This window comes from Pseudopodoces humilis, chromosome 7 (assembly GCF_049639895.1).
Source record: "Pseudopodoces humilis isolate 2021_Gansu_Grassland_sample_001 chromosome 7, ASM4963989v1, whole genome shotgun sequence".
In the NCBI taxonomy this organism is placed as follows: Eukaryota; Metazoa; Chordata; class Aves; order Passeriformes; family Paridae; genus Pseudopodoces; species Pseudopodoces humilis.
Window position 1 is genome coordinate 22,727,097 of NC_142206.1, and position 14,865 is coordinate 22,741,961.

The 14,865-nt window shown below is 42.4% G+C and overlaps 1 protein-coding gene across 6 annotated transcripts in view; it reads left to right on the forward strand.

The window, feature by feature from the left end:
* The window catches only part of TSPAN18 (tetraspanin 18), a 192,730-nt gene that overhangs the window by 65,568 nt on the left and 112,297 nt on the right, over positions 1-14,865 (forward strand). Inside the window, exon 1 of one of the 6 annotated variants that reach the window (XM_014252015.2) lies at positions 812-937. The exons of the other annotated variants lie outside the window; for them this stretch is intronic. The gene's annotated coding sequence lies outside the window, so the exon portion shown is untranslated. Of the gene's footprint in view, positions 1-811; positions 938-14,865 lie in introns of those variants that run through there. 6 annotated transcript variants of the gene reach the window in all.

The window sequence follows — 14,865 nt, forward strand, 5'->3', positions numbered from 1 at the left end:
GTTTTGTAAGCCGAACTGGGCATTTCAAGTTTTATCGTAACTTTTGTATTTAAAGGTTACAGTGAGTGAGTAAATAGCATTTTCATGTGTGCTGTACTTGGATGAAGTATGTTTGATAATCATAATTTCCTTTTTTCTCTAGCACTTCTCTCAGCAATTAGTAAGCTCGGCCTGATTACTGCTTGTATTTCTATAATAAGAGCAAATTTGGACACAATTAATAGACTTTAGGCACATAATTCACTGAATCGCCAGTGGCTACCAAAGCTGGTTGGGCAGAAGTGTGCTGGAGATGGTTGTGTGCCTGGCAGGATATATGCTAATTGTGACCGTAGGCTCGCCTTGGACTTTTGCTAGTGGGTAAAAAGTTGGAACTGTTAAAAGAGTTTTCTTAATTCAACAGGATGTATGCCAGTGTTTGATGGATTCTACCAGTAAAATGCTTATTGTGATACTCAGTGGTTTTTGTAAGGAGCAGTAGTTATTCCGTCACAAAAGTACAGAAACTGAGAGCAAATGATAGGGTTGTGATTCGGAGACATAAGTACATTCTGTATTTTATTTTTTTTTCCTAATTTGGGGGGGAATCTTTCAAATTCGACTGTGTAACATAATGTACAGATGCGCTTCTTTATCGTCTGCTTTCACCGAAGTATTTTTATGGTACGTTATAATGATTCGAATGTTTGAGCCTCCTTGGAAGGCAGTTAATATTTCTGTATTTGTTGTGGCCAAGGTACAGCTTTTGTTGGCTCAAGCTATAATACCATGTGATACAGTTGCCACGAATTCAAGTGGAGCGGGGTGAGGAGAAAAGGAAGCGCTTTAACTTCTCTGAGATGTTGCAAAATCCGCACAAAATTTCCACCCTTTGTGCAAGGCAGACCTGTGCCACAAGTGGTACAGCGGTGTGTGTTTAAGCCGGCGGGATGCGCAGGTGAGCGGGGAGTTAGTCCTTGGGCAAGGGACGGCTGTCAGCCCGCGGTGGAGCCGGGCATCAGCGGCGCCCTGCGCAGAGCCGGGGCCGCTCCGAGGGGAGGGCTCGGCTGGGTGATGCTGGTGTTTTCCACGAGAGGGCTTTCTCGGCGAGCGCCCGCCGCCCCTCGGCTCGCTCCTCGCTACGGAGGAGCAGGATGGGCTCGGGGGTGGTTTGCGTCCGCAGGGTGTTTCAGATTTCCTTTGTAAATTACGGGGAAATCCCTTTATTGCCCCTGAGGTGTAAGGATAAGACATCCTGGGAAGAACAGCAGTCTTCAGTTTCCAGGCTCCCTCAAAACTCAGAACGATCCCTGCAACTTAATTTCCCCACAGTGGAAGCCGAGAAGAGGCCGAGTGTGTTTTTCACAGAAGAGGAGAGGGGTTAGGGTGCTTGCATTCTCAGCGCAGATGAAGGCAACGAAATGCTCTATCCTGGCGTGATCTCATTTTTGGCTGCTTTAATATGTATTCTACTTCTCAGGGTGGGGCTGGGCAAAAGGGAAACAGGAATCATTGTGAGAGCACGAATATGCTATCTATAAGTCCTTTGCCAAGTTGTCTGTGTGTTAGTTCAAATAATTTCACACGCACAGCGTTGCAGGTCTGCTTTAAAAGGCAGAAAGTGTGTCTGTAACTAGTAATAATATTGCAGTTCATAAAACATGAGAAACATCTGTTACTGTGACTTCAATTTGTTTCTCTCTCCTTGGAATAACCGAGTTGACAGCTCAGTCAGGTTTAACATCCTGTGCTGAACCTTTGGTCGTGTGTCCCACGGCTAATTGTGACTCACAGAATCAATAAACCCAGCTCCTGCGTCTCTGCTGAGACTCAGCAGGGGAGTGGGAAGGGCTTCAAATCACAGCAGCAGACGATGGGGGACAAATTTGGGTTTCTACAAAGCTGGGCCTATCATGTGCCCCTGCCTCTTTCACTGCAGCAGAGCTGGCTGGGGTCTCACTGTTAGCTGAGTAAGGGAGGGAGATGGTCTGCACTGCTGTAGGGGCAGTGTTTTCCCTCATAGCACCTCTTGTCTTGCCTTTATCCCAGGTTGAATACTGTAGGCAGTTGAAGCAGAGCCATCTCATGCTTTGATGTGTGTTTATTTGCTTTAGCATCTCATTCCTTTTTTTTTTTTTTTTATTTTTTTATTTATTTTTTATTTTTCATTTTTTACATTGGGTTACTCTCTTTCCACCCCACTTCCTCAAACAAAAAGAATTAGAGCAGAGGCAAAATGTGAATGAAGTGACTTTGTATTTTTGTGAATGGGTTTTCTTACATTGCCCCTGCCTTCCTTGCTGCCTTCTGTAAGATCCTTTCATAATTAAAATATTATGACTATGCTTATGGTAGCCCTTCACTTGTGGCAAGGATCCTAATTTGACGTCAGTGAAAAAAAATAGTAGTTTCTGGCATAAGGGCAGATGACATTTCATCAGCTAGTGCTGCCCATTTTTTTTTAAGCCACAGTGCTAAGACCATATGGACAGATAATGAGTTTAAGCTGATAAACAGCTTACAGATTTGCCCAACTAAAGGACTTTCTTCCTAGAAAACACATTTTCCTTTAAAATAAATAATGAAGTTCCTGTGTTTTTATTTAATTATCTTGAGTCCTGTCTGTTCTCACCAGGCTGCAGGAAAACAGGCACAACTGCTCTGGGGACAGAAGCTACTGGATTTATGGGCCTGTAGGTCTTAGAGGACAGGAAGGACTTGGAAAGAATAGTTCTGAAGCTACAAAATTGAGGCCTAGGGGGCCTAAGGTATCTAAAAAAGCGGATGGTGGTCCAAGTTGTATTTAGAGAGTTTCCTGGGGTAGTGCATAGTTCTTGACATCTTGAAGATGAGTCATTTCATGAGGTGGTAGTAGGTCCTAGGTCTGTTTGGGAGTTTTAATTGAAACAGATGGATATCTATACTCCTTGCTAACCCTGTGAGGCTGCTGAAGCAGTCCTTCTCTGGGAATACCGTGGCAAGACAATCCCTGCTTTTACTTTCTCATGAATTTTTGACTAATTTCAGCATGATTTGTTCATCTGTTTAATTTAAAGTGACTTTTCAATAAAATGGATCCATTTTTCTTGGTTTTTATGGAGAAAAAAAAAAGCCCCCACTAGTGGTACAGTGAGAGTTGAAAAGTAACTTGTTTTGGGAAGGAGTGGTCTTCAGTTGTCACTTTAAAATAATGACTCAAAACCAAGCAGTGTATTTGCATGAGAGGACAAAGCCTGTGTGTTTGTCCCTCAAGGTGCATAGAAATGAGCTCTTTCAGATCTGAAAGTGCTCATTCCCTTTTAAGATGTTTATGTGTTCTCTTCTTTTCTTTTTTTTTTCTTCCCTCTGGAAATAATAATTAATTTTAATTGGAAGTGGCAAATGAAGGAAGAAAACAGTACAGACAACTCCATTCTTTCTTGTGCTGCTTGTTCCTTCTAAAACTTTATTGCTTTGTGTTGTCCCTTCCCTTCACACTATCCACTTCTCAGCAGTGGGAAGATGATTGGTCTTTAATTGTATTTCATGTGAGGATATAATCCAGATGGCCAGAGTTTAGCTTTCTGATGGTCACTGCTGCCTCACTGGTAACTGATACGGCAGCCAGGCTGCATTTGGTCCTACCTCAGCTCATGACTGTGCAGCTCAGCACTCCTCTTGTGTCCATTGCTTCCCCTACATCTACATTTCTTATTTTCTTTTCACAGATCTTTCAGTTTTGAGCTTCCGAAGTGGTGAATGAGTTAATCCATCCCCTAGTCTCAGGGGATTAGGGTGAATTCAGTGCCCACCAAACAAACTGTCGATGGTCCTCCCCACCCAACCTCTTGTCTTTGAGCATTTAACAGCTGCTTTGCTGTTTATCATTTCTGCATTGGTGAAGATCTGTCATGGGCTAATTTAGTATGAATTTTCTGAGGCTGAAAGAAGTGACTATAGGAAGGAAGTGTGTTGATCTTTTTCTGTTATCCACACCATCTGCTAAACCAGTTTGTCAGCATGTTTGTATTTATTTTTGCACAGATATAAATTAAAGAAACAGTCTATGATAAAGATGTTTTGCTCTTACAATGGGATTTGCTTCTGCACTTCTGCCACCTTCTGTTCTTTACCAATGGGCTGTCCTTCATTGGTCTTCCTCGGAGCTAGAGTCAGAGAGTCTCACCATCCTGGTGAGTTGTACACGTGTGGGCTGTTTTGGATTTGAATTGTCTCTGATACAGGAAGCTCTGGATGACCGAGTGCCTAATCTGAATGCTGCTTTTCTGCAATATGCAGCAAATATTGCATGACAATTGAGAGTAGCCATGTAGTGCAAACTTATCCCTACCAAATGAATTTAAAAGAAAACCATAACCAGTATCTTGTCATTGTCCCCAGAGATGCTGGAAGTGGGGTTTTGACTGTCACAGATTTTTAGTATGGATCTTGTTTCTGCACAGGAATCTTCCTGACTATGTAGTCCTTCCAATAAGGATTCCAGTGACTGCTAAGTCTCTGGGGCTCCTTGTGCTTTGGGATTGATTGATTGATTGCTATAAGGATCATACCGTTGCTATGTATTTACTAAATAAACCTGGTCTAAAATGGAAGTTTCATATTTCTTGAGAAATAAATTTAAAATCACTGTAGAAGAGTCCATTTTTAAATTCAAATGGAGTTCAGATTTTTTAGACCAGTCTATCACTTCAGGCAGAAAGAGACGATGCTTTTGATGAAATAAATAGTGCTGAAACTGAATCTCATCCATGTGCTTGATATTACTTGGTTATCAAAAGGCTGCATTATTATGTGAATTGGGGTTTAGGTCTGAGTTTGTTTAGTGTAGCTCAGCTTTTGATTTTAGTTCATCTCTATTCCTGCCTTTCTTGCCCTCATTTAGTTGGTGCATGGCTATGTTAGAGAAGGAATTTGTTGGGTCATCTGTAGTGCCTAGTGTGATCTGGAGTTTTCCCTGATTAGTCTTCTGGAAGCAGTATAACCAGTACCCTCTTTACTGCTGATGCTGTGGTGCTACTGTCAGGAAAAAACCTTACAGTGGTTGTTGATTCCAAGGAAGTGCAACTAAAGTGCAAGGAAGTGCAACTAAACCAAACTGCTAATGTGAAAATTCAGGTAGTAAAGCAGAGATAATAACAGCTCTTATATTTTCTCAGACTTCTCATTCGCATTGTAAACAGCTTTAAATACATCTTTTGCCATCCCAGATGTCAGGAAAGCCCACAAGGCAGATGAGTGGAACGGGGTTTGGGACTGTATGGTGACTTGTCGACTGTGGGTCAGTGGCACAGCTTGGCAGGGGCTCAGGAGCTTAGAGGCCCTGGCTGCAGCTCTGGTTATGTATATTGTGCATGATTACTGTTCTGACTGTTTCTGCTGCTCTGTGCTGCTCCTGAGGCTCAGCACTGAAATTGTAACGCTAGCAGCTTTCTTTTCATGGCCCAGTGCCCAGTTTGAAGAAGGGTGATTTTGGTCATGTTGCTAGACATACGTATTTATGGCCCTGTTTCATCTGTTGAATTTAATTTGTTGGGGTATTTTTAACATTATTATGGAAACAGTTACTATATTTACTCCTTACAGAAAGCTCAGTGTAAGACAGTCTATGAAGAGAGCGTTCTAGAGTAATAAATATTGCACTAAATTATGGTGTCTACACTTCTTCAGGAAAAATGGTCTAAATGAACTGACTGGCAGTTTGCCTGTTCCTGAGACATGGACCTCACAGGGCACTGAACTGGAGCACTCTATGCTGGGAAAGCAATGATAGAGTTTGTTCTTGGCTCGCTTGATGGCACATCTCATTTTCTTGTGGAGTGAAAATAAACCAGATCTTCTTGTACAGAGGGAGCTTGTGCCTGTACTGGACTGCTTTCTCAGGCCTGCTGAGAACCTGTTTCCCATGGAAGTCTTTGGGACTGGTGGGCACCTTTCAGATGAAGTCCCTAAAACCTGTTGCCAACATAAATATGATAATGGGATTCCCACTGAATGGAAATTCAGTGGATTTTTGGATGGGAGTCACTGTCACTGTTGTTGATGTGATTATTTATGCAGTTATTTGAAACCAGAATGTTTTAATGTCAGTCTTGCTGATAGAAATTGATGGAGCTTAATGGCGATACTGTGGTGGGTACAACATGGACATGTATGAGAAATAATGGCAAATAAAGGATTGAATGTCTCAGAATGTTATTGAGAGGGGTGAATTCTGGATATTATGTATTTTTGAACTGCTGACTGCCCTTTTTTCCTGTTAATGTCAGAGGGGATTCTCAAAGCTGCTTAGGATGAGGTGCTTGTTTTGTGTTAATCAACAAAACTTTCCCTTCTGATGGGAATGTGGCATGTAACAGGGTTTCTCTAGAGTTACACCAAGCTGTTTTTCAGAATAAGATACAGGAAAAACTGAGAGATGATTCTGGAAGTGCTTGAGGCACAATGCTGGAAGCACCAAAAATCTCTTTGCTTTGGCAGCCTGAGAATTGACAATATAATACCTTGCTGATGTGACAAATCACTCTGGGTTCATAGGATTGAAAAAAACCCTTCAAAACTGATAAGGATTTCAGCTTACAGTGATGCTTTGTTAATTAAGAAGTGTTTTTCTTATTTTAAATGTTAGGGGAAGCATCAGTCAGGAACAACATTCTGATGAGATTAAGAAAGAAAAAACAAAGACACAAGACAAAAGAAAAAAAAAGCTACTTAATCCAGCCAGTCTCTTGGAAGTCTTATTCTATCTCTTCACTGTGCTTAAGGGAGCAGAAGGTTTCAGGCTTCACATTTTGTGTGTTCATATTTTGATACTGCAGCGGGGAAGGTTTGGCAGGAGAAGAGTCGGCGTTAGTTGAAAAACATTAATTTTCTTTGTTAATGCTGCTGCAGATAGTTCCAAGTTTTCAGTTTGTAGTGGATTTCTTACAGTATTTCTGTAATGTGATGCTCTTTGGGAAGTGCTTTGAAGTTCTGCGCTAGCCTTGGGGAGCAGAGGGCTTTGGGAGGGGGATTGGACTCTCACTCCCAAGTGCTATCACTGATTTTACTGCTCAGAACTGAGGTGGGTGAATGCCAGCAGTCCTAACATCAGCCTGCTGTAGACACTCCTTAGCTCTGGGAAAGTTGCATTGCTTTTCTGAGCATCTGTTTCACCAGCTGTGAAAATGAAGATTGTACCCTCGGCATGTGGGTATGATGAACGTTCTTGTTAGCTAATCTTGCTAAAGTGCATTGGAACTGTGAAGCATTGTGGGTTGTTGTTTGAAAGTGTGAAGGTTTAAAATGGTGTAAGCCATGAGTTTGCATCTTGGTTAGGGAAGGGGAGTGTCAACTGGGAGACCTTTGGCAACAGGCACAAAGGGTTTGTGGGAAAGAGGAGAAATTTGCCTGTAGTGGAGGGACCTGAGTGAGAATTATGCCTCATTCTGTTTATACAAAATCTAAATGGATTTATTTGGAACTTTGTAAAGCACTTGTCCAGGGATGGATTTTTCCCTAACACCAGTTGCATTTCCTTTTGCTGTTTTTTCAGCCCCCCCTGCCCTCCTCCACACACTTGCTTTTTATGATCAAAGCTCCATTCTTTAAAGATATTCCAATGACTTGTAATAGTGCTTAGAAGATCCCCTATGGACAACAGCTCTGATTAGACACTGAAGAATTCTTTAATTCTCTTCATACTTATTAATGTTAGGAGCATTGTGCTGATAAAAGGTGTGGGTTTTTTTCCCATTGCTGTTACTACTTTTTCTTTGGCTCCCCTCCTCCCCAGACACTGCACTTATTCTTTAAGCTTTCACGTTGTCTTGTCTTATATAAACTTGGTTCCTTGGTTCTTGCTTTCAATTCATTCTTTTATCTTCTACAGCACTCAATGAATGCTTAAAAATAATAAATATTAATAATAGGGCTTTTTGAGCCAGCAGGCTCTTTGCAGCTTAAACTCACCTTTTCCTGCTGCTTATCCCCTATTAGAAGTTGCTATAATCTGCAGATTGTAGCTGTAATAACTTCTGAAGCAGTGGCTGGGTTTGTGACAAGTGTAGGATTATAGCTCCAGGTGGGGAAGCGGCAGCAGGAACAGAGAACCTCAAAGGCACAAATATGTTGTTCCAGTTGAAATATTCTTAGCAATAAAGGAAGAGAAGCCAACAAAATTTAGTGTGGGAATAGAGCTATTTATCTAGGTTTCCATGGAGTGTCAGTGACCTATATAGGGTAATCCTGTACTGCACATAAAAATTGCTGTGTTTAGAAGTAGAAAAACATTCTTTCTGGAGAACACAGTTTAAGAAGACTGTACTTTTGGAAATTCTTTCAAGCCGCTTCATGGGAAATGTCTTAAATCAGCAAGACCAGCTCTGACATAGATCTGTGGTATTACTGTGTTTTCTTTGATTTCCTTGTGGAGACAGTTTTACCTCTCCTTACTACAGAAGAAAAAGATGCTGTCCACCCCTGTGTGTAAAATTGACCACATAATGCACAGCCCAGGCTCCAAAGCTTTTGCCACACACACACACATGTACACGCTCTTTTGGATATCAGCAACATTTTTACTGTCTCAGACTAAGGAATGAATAAAGTAAACATGAAAGGAGAGAGTGAGGTTTTCCCACCATACCTCCTTTCCTCTGTTTAACAATGTAAACTACTGGAATACAAGAAAAAGTCAGAATCCTGAGTTTTCAGGGCAAATTTAACGAAACCTTGTTTGTTTCTTCGACGCCGTGTTGCAGTGACTCTACCTGGGGGAGATAAGCAGTTCCTAAGCAGAACCTCTGTTGGGTGGGTTGCTTCCAGGCTTATGTCTTCAGCAGAAACCACACTGGTTGCTACTTTAGGCTAGGACTGGCTAGGAGCCTTCAAGGAAACAATATGCCTGCAGAAAATGCTGATTTATTGAAACCATTCCTGCTTTGTAAGAAAGGGTCGGTCTCCACTTCCTTCTCGTTGGGTGAATTTCTTGCACATAGGATAGAATTTCTTAATCAAAACAGATAGGAGCCAAGTGGTTTGGGTTTTTCACCTATGCTGTCACAAATCCAAAACAGGGTCCTGAAAGCAGGTTTCCTAGAAATTCCTGAAATTGCCAGAAATTCATGCCCTAACCACAGAACTGCTGTTCTAGAGCACGTGTGTTTATGTATGAAGGATTCCAAGGTGTGTTCCCGATTTTCACCCCTATGTGAAATAAAAAAAATATTTAATGTCTCAAAAAATGTGGCTCCCTCCAAAAAACTGAGTTCCCATCCAGGTATCCTTGTGTCTCCTTCAGTGTTCTTGCTGTCTTTCCTCACTGGTTCTGCAGGTTTGTGTCTCCCCTGGATGTGCTCTTATGGAGTGGAGCAAAGAGTCTCTGAAGACCTTGGCAAAACAATCAGCTTGTCAGTGACAGCAGGGGAAAGACTGACCCTGAAGCACTGATGGTGTATTTTGTCAGGGTCAAGGCTGTACAAGGATAGATAATTCCTAAACCACTGCTTCCTCTGAGGAATATTATTAGAAAATCACCTTAAGCCGCCAAGGAAAATATAGCTGAACACTGCTGATATGTTGGTGCCTGGGCCATTGTTGTTGGGCAGGGTGGGAAAAATAGTGCTTAGGGCAAGAGAGGAGCTGCTTGGAACAGCATGAAACACTCTTGTGCTGGTTTGATTGCAGCGAGCTCAGCATAGACAAGGCTACCACATGGATCCAGTAATTTCTTCTTTCCTGGTGTTTTATGGAGAGGAGGAGAAAGTCTTGATCCTTTCTTAGTTCTCCTAGGAGAGTAAGGAGATAAGAAGGAAGTCAAGAGGGGATCTCAGCTAAGCTGGGTGTGTGCTTAGTGAGGGTGTTTGTTCTCTGTGGTTGTGCTCTGCATCACCAAAGACCCTCAATCTGGTTATTCCAGTGCAGCTCAGCCCCCTGAGCCGTGATGTGTTCTGTGCTGCTTGGCTGCCAAGGGGACCTTTCAGAGGATCCCTCTGTTATCAAAGGTGGGATTGCAAAACTGAGGTGCTCACTCCAGTTCTGATTATATGGGAATGCCACTCTGCCTTTACTTTGTATTTTGTTCTTGCCATTTTTAGAAAAGTGGGGGGAAAAGGCTGAGGGTTGAAGCTTCATCAGTGCACAGACAAAGACAGTACACTCCTTTTAAAGGCAAAAACTTCCAAGCCCTTACTGTGTAGTTGAGGTTTAAATAAGGGGAGTTTCCTGTTTCAGGGAAGCCAAATTCATCCTCAGATGGCCTCTACTAACCTGTTCTAAGAAGACATGTTCATCTTGTGGTAGACGAGGAGTCTCAGCTTGCCCTTTTGGTTTCACCCCTCCTTTTCCTTCCAGTTAAATAAGGAGGCATAAGGTGTGTTTACAGCACACAGAGGCAGCAGTGGGAGGCCTGACCTAGTGGAAATTGGAACCAGGATTACCATACAGCTTATTTGGATCCACAACAGTCAGGTCTGGAAATCATATAATGTCAAAGCAGTCCTGGATGTGAGATGAGCTCCACTGTGTCTGTCTGTCTGCAGAGATGCAGAGCCCAGTTACACAGTGTTTGAAACAACAAATTAAAACATCATAAACCTTGCTTTTATGGGGTATTTTTTGTAATAAACAGGCAATACATCTTAAAATAAAAGATGACACTGCCATCTTAATATGTTTTTGCAAAAAATTTACCTAAGAAAATACTTCTCTTAAATTAATCAAGTCTAAGACCTCTAGCACTGAAATGACAGCAGATTTCTAGTATTGCTTACATTATGGTTACAGGCATCAAAGGAACCTTTAAAGGAACCTCTAGGTGGCTGATTGCTAAGGTTCCCTAGATCCCCAGGAAGACAAAGGTAAGCTGCTACCTTTCTTCAGAGCCTTCAACTGTGCTCTCAATGATAACTGTAATTTCGAATTTATATAAGGCCTTTTTAAGGACTGCACCTTTTGCCCTAAAAAGTAATTTTGCATCTTCTAATCACAGAATGATCTGCTTTGTATCCATGTCATGTCTTAATTCTGCCCATTTTTTAAGTATACCTACATTATTGGGAAAAGCAAGCTATTGATGTAAGAGTTCACTCTTCTCTTCTGAATCTAGGATGATGAATTGAAAAAAATAATGAATTAGGTTAGTCTGAAAATAGCTTCAGCAAGCTGAGGTCTAAGATGTATGATTGAGCTGCACTCTACATTTGTCCTGTTGAAATAAAGTCAGGCTGCACTAGGATAGTGTTGCAAAGGGTTTTCCATAACACAGAGCAGGGCTGCATGCTCCAGCTGCTCTCTGAGACTGCCTTGCAGAATCCTTTTTGTGGCTGGAGCTGTATTCTCCTGGACTTCAATGTCACTGTAGGACTTATGCAAAGCTGAAGGAGGCCAGGAGAAGCCAGGTAGTGGATCTGTTTTCCCTTAACATCCTACATGATTACATCTGTAGACCGTGCTTTAACAAGAAGCTACAATCTTCAGCTGTAATCCTTGATTCTTTATGGAGTGTAGCAGCGTGGAGCAGGACCAAACACTGATTTTTTAAAATGGAATATGATTAAATGTAAAACTGCCTGAGTCTGGCTGTCTTGTAGCTTCATAGGTAACTCCTCACAGACAAGATTTGTTTCTCCCTTTCACCTTTCTGCTCTACTGTCCCTGAGCTTTATTCCTTGTGATGAACTCTGCCTAAGTAAAGGCAGAATATCTTTTGTCCAGATACACTATTGCCTAGCAAGGAGATGAAACAGATGCAGTTGTTGGAACTGATGATAAGGTAATTTTCTCACCCTTCCAATAACTGCAAATGCATTTGAAAGAGGATTTGCAGTGCTGGTAGCATTTGCTGTTGTGTGTACACCCTGAGCTAGAAATCTGAGATTGACTGATGGATAATGAAACAGTGCACTGTGCCTGAAGGAACAGATTGGGCAGGCATCTGAACTATCCCTGGACTGGCCCACCAGAATGAGTCAATTGCTCAGAATTTTTCTGGCAGATGCAGCCTCTCTGTTTCATGTCACAGTAATTATCTACCACTTGTTTATTGAGTGTCTGTGTGGTCCATGTTATCTGAGCATCTCACAGTTGCAAATGGATTGTATCTTTGTAGCACCTTTTTTGAGGCGGAGCATTCCCATTTTACTGATGTAAGTGGAATATAAATAACTTGCTGAGGGTACCATGGAAAACTTGTAGCACACTAGAAAATAAGAGAATAGTACCTACCCAAATTTTGCTCCTAGGAAAGATAGCTCAGGTTTGAAAAATGGGGAGGGAGTATTTCCTGTATCATAAGAAGATTTTTTCCCAGCTAAATAAATGACATGCTTTACTGTGCTCTTGGAGCCAAATGTCCCAAGAAACTCGATGATATGTTGCTAAAGCCTTTTCTTCTTTTGGCTGTGTTAATTGTGCATTTGTTAAATTTGGATAAGAACTTTTTCTCTGTAAATTAAGCTCTATTTGTGAGGTGTTTGCAGTTTTTTTGCAGGGGGAGGTTAGGGGCAAGGCTTGGTTGGTTTTTTCTCATAGAAAATAAAGACCTTCTGAAGTTTTGGAAGGAATGGGGTTGGGGGTGGGAAAATTTTTACCTCAGCCAAAATAATCAATATTTCATGGTTTGGGATATGCATTAGAGTGTGGGAGACTACAGGTGGTGATGCTGAGATCTGAACCTTCTTTTCCACATAGTACTGCAGTACATTCACTGCTACTCTGTCTTCCTGTTGAATGCCAACTTCTTGCCAGTTAAATTTCCTTAGAAATTTAGAAGCAGAAGTTCATTTTCCTTTGAACAGACTGGTTTTTGCAAACTGCTTTCCCCCAGAAATAGTGTTTAGGAAGAGCATATAATCAGGCCTAATAGCCCTTAACAAGTTAGTGACTCCTTGAGTCTTACCCTTTAGTGGTGTCTGAGGAGTGATGTGGTCCTGAAGTATCTGCCTATTTCCACTGCAACAAACCTAATCAAAGCCACAAAGTGAGATGGCCTCTTCCTCTGCCCTGAGGCATTCCTGGGCGCTTCCTTGAGAAAGCAATTTGCTTTGGAGTTATTAAAACAGCACATGCTGTAAAAAAAAAAATAACTTCCCAGGCACAGGTGTGGAGCTGCTGAGTATTAATGCCAGTTGTGCGGTTCAAAATCACAGCTTTGTTCTTGAGATTGTAATAGTGTTAAAAAATTCAGCCTTGATCTTGATGAGAGCTCAAGTTCCTGAGCTTGAGTGGAATCAGGGTCAAGGTTTTTAATTTGTTCATTCTTCAGAAATACTGAGCACCTTCTGTGGCAGCTGAAATTAGTGGGAGCTGTGTGTACTCAGCATTTTGGAAGGAAAACAGCGTGTGCATGTGTTGTGAGCTGTGATTTACAGCAGCCAGGATCTCTAGGGGTTTGCAGTATCTAATAAGGTGCCCCCTATAGTTGCTTCTTAATTAAGCCCCAGACACCTTACGTGGCTTCTCTTGAACTTCAGGACTCTGCTTTTCTTGAGCATATTTGAGACTTCTAGCCTGGCAACTCCTTGGAGCTTTCTATTAAGGCATTAAGGGGAGGAAAACCAGTTGGTTGCCTCAAGCTGAGGAGGAAATGCTAGACTTGAAGGATTATCTCAGTGCAATGAATTTTAAAGACTTTTTGCTATACATGTTCGGAAAGCTATCAAAATGCTAATGGTTCTGCTGTCTTTTTTAACCCTTCCAAGGTATGGAGCTGATGGTGGGGAAGTGAGAATGATGCTATTCAACTCTGAAAGGACAGTTTGGTCAGAAATTAAGTTTTGAGCAGCTTTTCATCTGCTAGCCACTTCTCCCAGTGACAAGGAGGACTGATGCACCCATCATTTGGATAGACCAATTCTGTATGAGCAGTTGAGCCCATCTGCAGGTGTGGTAGGCCAGGTTCTCCCTGAAACCAGCAGCCTGCAGGAAAGGTTAGCACATGGCTGAAGAGCACAGATTGGTGCCCTTCCTCCCCGTGCCCCACTGTGTGGGACATGCCCGCAGTGCCAAGGGTGCCTCTGTTGTGGGGGAGGTCTGTCCCTGCCAGAGCTGCTCGCCCAGATGTGTAGGTACCCGAGGGCCCTGGCACGGGATGGCCTGTCCTCCCTGCACACACAGAGCACCAGTGTCCTACAGGAGCACGGGACACCAGTGTTTCACCAAGGAGACTGATTCTCCTGGGTGCCTTGCCTCGCCATCCTAAGCCAGGCAGGACATGGGCTCCGTGTGGACACAGGCTGGGAATGTTTTCTCCACGGCTGCCGTGAGCTGGGCAGCAAGGCTTGTCTGAGACACTGAGCAGGTTCTGTGTGTGCAGTGGCTGCTCTGCTGTTGCTGCCCTAAGTGGCTGGGCTGGTTAAGTCTGTGCAGGAGGCAGGCAGGCATATTCCTCTGGGGATACTATCTGTGTCTCTGAGGAACTGCTGTTCCATTTATTTAGGTTTTTGGCTGAAGATTTTGACGTGTTCGGAATATCTCATTCAACTCTATAGAGATTCTGTTAATGTTCTGCTTTAGAACCAGGTAAATACTTGGCTAGCCAATGATATAAATAACTGAAATTGTGTATTATTAGACCCATGAGACTCAGTCGTTTCTTTAGCTGTCTCTGAAATATGCTAGAGCAATGGGTCTGTCTGTGCTTATCTTTTTAATCAGGACTATCCAGGCAATTTTAGCCCTCAGGAGAGCCCGAATCACTGAGCTGCAGGGCTATCTAGGCCATTAAGCTTATGGCTTCCGGGTTTCTGTGAACCTGTAATGTGGCTTATTTATTATTTTTAAGGCATATTTACTGTTAAATACGAGCTGCCAGCTTATTTGAAATCTTCAAAGCATCAGTCTTTTCCATATTGCAGCTGAAGTGTTTGGTTGCCAACATGTATCACCTGGGGGCAGGAGCGAGGGTAGGCA